This window comes from Lithobates pipiens, unplaced genomic scaffold, assembly GCF_037356315.1.
Source record: "Lithobates pipiens isolate NorthernLeopardFrog02 unplaced genomic scaffold, aLitPip1_a1.2 Scaffold_10, whole genome shotgun sequence".
NCBI classification, from domain to species: Eukaryota; Metazoa; Chordata; class Amphibia; order Anura; family Ranidae; genus Lithobates; species Lithobates pipiens.
The window spans coordinates 52,704,093-52,709,742 of NW_027507686.1; positions in this window are offsets into that span (position 1 = coordinate 52,704,093).

Genomic DNA, 5,650 nt, shown 5'->3' on the forward strand with positions numbered 1-5,650 from the left:
CAAGCATAGCCAGTCTTGAAACAAACAGCAGGAGATGGTTCCTTGTGATGTGACCAACGCAAAGGCAAAGGAAAAAGTGAGCTGGAAGGCTTTAAATAAGCAGGTCAGACAAGCATAATCGGGAACAGCTGGTAACTGTGGAAAGAGAAGAGAGCTGGCAATTAGCCGACAGCTGAGTGGCCAGCCCAGAGGAGGAAGGGCTAAGCCAGCCCTGACAGTACCCCCCCGCCCAATGACCCCTCTCCCTTGGAGGGCCACCGGGCTTGAGGGGAACCGTCTATGGAACTCGCAGAGGAGGACAGCGGCATGTACATCAGAGGATGATACCCAGGAGCGTTCCTTCGGACCATACCCCTTCCAATGCACCAGGCACTGTATGCGCCCACGGAACCTACGGGAGTCAACAATGGATTGTACCTCATACTCCCCATGGTTCTCAACCTGAATAGGGTGAGGACGTGGCACCGAGGTGGTAAATCGGTTACAGACCAACGGTTTCAATAAGGAGACATGAAACACATTTGAGATGAGCATACTAGGAGGAAGGTCCAACACGTAATCCTGCGAAGGATAGCGAAAGGCCCAATAAACCGAGGTGCAAACTTCAGTGAGGAAACACAAAGCTGGAGGTTGCGAGATGACAGCCAGACCCTGTCCCCAACCTGGTAGGAAGGCGCAGACAGGCGTCTGCGGTCAGCATGGAGTCTGGACCTATCATTAGCATGATGCAAAGCCTCCTGGACTTGTACCCAAGTGGAAGCCATAATTCGCCATAAATGGAGACAATCGGGAGGCAGAATTCAAGGCACTGTTGTGAGCAAACCCTGCCCAAGGTAATAGGTCAGACCGGTTGTTATGATGGTCAGAAATATAGCAACGTAGGAATTGCTCCAAGGACTGATTGGCTCGTTCTGCGGCCCCATTAGACTGCGGGTGATACGCAGAAGAGAATGCAAGCTGAATTCCCAACTGTGCACAAAAGGCTCGCCAGAACCGGGAGACAAACTGACTGCCCCTATCCGAGACAATCACCTTGGGTAGCCCATGTAAGCGAAAGATCTCCCAAGCAAAAATGGAAGCCAGTTCCTTCGAGGTGGGCAACTTCTTAAGTGGAATACAATGACACATCTTTGAGAACCGGTCAACCACCATAAGGATAACATTGTTGCCTTGGGAGTTGGGCAATTCCACAATGAAATCCATAGACAGGTGAGTCCAGGGCCTCTCTTCATTGGGTATAGGTTGTAGGAGGCCCACTGGAAGGTGTCGTGGAGTCTTACTCTGAGCACACATGGGACAGGCAGCTATGAAGGCAGTAACATTAGCCCGTAGACTAGGCCACCAGACTTTTTGGGAGATTGCCCAAATGAGTTGATTCTTCCCAGGATGGCCAGCTGCCTTGGGAGAATGGTAAGTCTGGAGCACTGCAGTACTGAGACTCTCTGGGACAAAGCAGCGGTTACAAGGTTTATCAGGAGGAGCATGGACCTGAGCAGCAAGAATTTTGTCACCCAAAGGAGAAGTAAGACTGGTGCAAACCGTAACCAAGATACGATCAGGAGGAATCATAGGAACCGGAACCGACTCCGACTTGGAAGTGGAGGAAAATTGTCGTGACAAGGCATCAGCCCTTACATTCTTAGTACCGGGTAAGAATGAGACAATATAATTAAAGCTCGACAAGAAAATAGCCCATCGTGCCCTTCTGGGAGAGAGTCGCTTAGCCTCAGACAAGAATGTAAGATTCTTATGGTCAGTAAGAATAAGAACGGGCACAGTGGTACCTTCAAGGAGATGTCTCCATTCTTTCAGGGCTAAAATGATCGCCAACAGCTCTCTGTCTCATAATTGCACTCAGCAGGTGACAATTTCTTGGAAAATAGCCACACAGATGCATAGCGCTCTCAGAGTTAGGACGTTGAGATAGAAGGGCGCAAACTCCAGTCTCAGAAGCATCAACTTATAGGATAAAAGGCAACGTAGGATCAGGATGTGCCAACACAGGAGCAGAAACAAAGGCAGCCTTGAGAGTCTCAAAGGCCTTAATGGACTCTGGAGACCAACGCTGTGGGTTACTGTCCTTTCTGGTCATATTAGTGAGAGTTTTGACCAGAGTTGAGAAGTTACGAATAAACTTCCGATAGTAGTTGGCAAAGCCCAGGAAACACTGCAGAGGACGTAAACCATGGGTCGAAGCCACTGTAGGACTGCCGACAGTTTCTCTGGGTCCAGCGAAAAACCAGCAGTGGAAATGACAGGAATGTAACCTGTTCACGATGGAACTCGCACTTCTCCAGTTTACAATAGAGATTGTTCTCTCTTAGTTTCTGAAGTACATGACAGACATCTGTATGGTGGCTCTCCAGGGACTTGGAAAATATGAGGATATCATCGCGATAAACCACCACACACAATTGCAAGAAATCTCGGAGGACATCGTTAATAAATTCCTGGAAAACTGCTGGGGCGTTACAAAGGCCAAAAGGCATTACCAGGTATTCATAATGGCCTGTTCTGGTATTAAACACAGTTTTCCACTCGTCGCCCTCTTCAATGCGCACAAGATTGTATGCCCCTCTCAGGTCAAGCTTTGTGAAAACCGTTGTTCCCTTGAGGCGGTCAAATAACTCTGTAATCAATGGAATCGGGTAGGCATTCTTAATCGTGACACGATTGAGACCCATATAATCTATACAAGGTCTCAGTTCACCGCTCTTCTTTTTTACAAAGAAGAAACCAGCACCAGCAGGAGACGAGGATTTGCGGATGAAACCTCGATAAAGTGTGTCAGCAACATACTCCTCTATGGGCTTATCCTCCAAGACCGACAAAGGGTAAACCCGGCCACGAGGAGGTATGGCACCAGGTTGAAGGTCAATTGTGCAATCATAAGGCCGGTGTGGAGGCAAACTACTGGCTTGACCTTTATCAAAGACATTGCCAAAATCACGGTACTCCTCCGGCAGGGAGGGGAGTGAAGCGGTGCACAGGACCTTGGATACCTTCAGGAAGCATGTCTCACTGCATTGTGGTGACCAGGAAACAACCTCAGCACGGAGCCAATCAAAAGAGGGGTTGTGCCTCTGTAACCAAGGATAACCAATAACCAGTGGAAATCTGGGTGAGGAAATAACTTGGAATTGGATTATTTCATGGTGAAGAGCCCCTATGGCCATGGACAACGGAACCGTCTCATGAGTCAAATGGGCAGACTGTAAAGGTCTCCCGTCAAGAGCCTCAATGGCAAGTGGAGTGTCATGCAGCTGCAGTGGAATCGAGTGCTGCGAAACAAATGCAGCATCAATGAACATGCCTGCAGCCCCAGAGTCGATTAGAGCCTGTACCTCGATGGACGACTCAGCCCAAGAAAGGGTGACCAAAACCAGGGGCTTATCCTTCTGGATGACTGGGGACGAGACAACGCCACCTAAGGTCTGTCCATGACAGGACCTCAAGGTTCGGGCGTTCCCTGGACGGGTAGGACAAGACTTCAAAAAGTGACCTGCCTGGCCACAATAAAGGCGCAATCTCTCCCTCCTCCTAAAGGCTCTCTCATCCGCAGAGAGACGCGTGAAGCCCAGGTGCATGGGTTCCTCTTTACTGACCAACTCGGTACCAGGAGGCATGGGAGGTGAGGGAGGCATGGGTCAGACTACAAAGCTTGGAGGCAAACGTACAGGAGACATCCGCAAGCGCTCCTTAAGAGAAAGTCTTTCTCTGAGTCTGAAGTCAATGAGGATGGCAAACGAGATCAAGCTCTCCAGCTCAGTGGGTATATCTCGGGCTGCTATCTCATCCTTGATGGAATCCGAGAGACCATGAGAAAAAGCAGCCACGAGGGCTGGAAGGCTAAGCCAGTCCTGACAAAATTATGATTTGATTTGTTCTTTTTTTGTGCAGAGAATGCTTTTTCTATTTAATTTAGTTTATTTGTGTGGAAGGAAGCGTTGAGAGCGATGGCCTGGGGTCGGTCTGGTCTGGCAAAAAATTCAGGCTGTGGTAAGACCACAGCCTGGGGACATTTATGTCATCTGCTGCTGCTCCCGATCTCTCTTAGTCCAGGACCGTGTTGTACTACCCATTAAATGGACTCCTCGGGTTACCAGTTTTGCACTTCACATAATTGATGTCTGCCCTGGGGTAAAAACGCTTCACCAATTCCAACTGTTTCTCCATCGTTTCCTTCCTCTTGATTTTTACATGGCCTTGTGCTCCCTATTAAATAAAAAATATTTTGTTTGAAATATATTTGGCTATGTGTTTGTTAACAGTTTGCTTGTAGGCAGGTACATTTCAAAAATACTATGTCAAATTAACAAGGGACACCAAAAAAGTTTAATCTTTGAGCTTAAAAACTATGAGATAATAATGGTGTTCTGGTAACTTGACCCAAAATAATAATAATTAAAAAAAATTATTATTCTGGATATCACTAGAAAAAAAAAATTGAAATACATTTGGCAGAACTCTGTCAATATCACAAGCAAAGCAGCTTCATTATTATTCCATTATAAAGAAGAAGAGAATTGTGCTCTGCATTGAGAGATTTCATAATGTGCCACGTCACGAATGTGATATCTCCATTACGAACGCTAGTTTTAACAAGACCGAGCTCTTCTGGCTCGTCCTTGCTTCTGAGCAAGCGTGTTTGTACTTTGGACTTTTGTCCGATGGACTTGTGCACACACACTCGGAAAATCCAACAACAGACATTTGTCCACCTAAAATTTTAAAATCTTCCATCCAACATTTGTCTGCGGAAAATCCGACAACAGTTGTCTGATGGAGCATACACACGGTTGGATTTTCCGCCAACAGCCTGTCATCACACATTTCCTGTCGGAAAGTCGGATCGCGTGTATGAGGCGTAAAGTGGTTGTACACCCTGTACAACCACTTTTACCTACACGTAATCCTATATTAAGGCTTACCTGTAGGTGCTTGAAATATCTCCTAAACCTCCACGGTTTAGGAGATATTTACTAAAAAGTTGAGCTCATCGGCACATGCGCCCTTTGGAAAGGGCACATCATGCTGTTTCTAATAGGGGTCATGCCGTGGCAGGCGGCTCCCGCGCACATGCGGGAGTGAAGTCACGCGACTCCGGACTGTCACAGAGCCGGAGTTTGCCGCCCCGGAAAGAGGATGAGCAAAGATGGACGCTCCCTTCTAGTGCGGACAACTGAGACACTTCAGTGTCAGGTAAGTGACACATAGTGGGATACTATGCTTTAACTTTGCAGGGAAATAAAGAAGTAAAACCCACCAGGGTTTAGTGTGTGTGTGTGTGTGTAGTAACACAAACCTGTGAGGGGACATTTAGAGATAATTATGAAGCAGCCATGAGAGTATTGTGTGTTCTCCCCCACACCCTATATCTGAGCTCCTCTCCCCGCTCTGTGTATACTCCAGCACTGCGCTATACTACATTGGGACTATTTGTCAGGTGTAACACCAGGCGGAAGGTTATTGGCAGCAACTACACTTCCCTAGAGCAACAATACGAGGTTGCTAGCTCACGCCCACAAGAGTGCCCCGCCTTCTTATGTAAATATGTATTTTTCATCCAATCGGGCCTTTGTTTTGTTTTATCGCCCCGCCTCAGGAAGTAGTTTTTTTTCCCCTTTTACTGCAGACAGGGGAAGGGGGG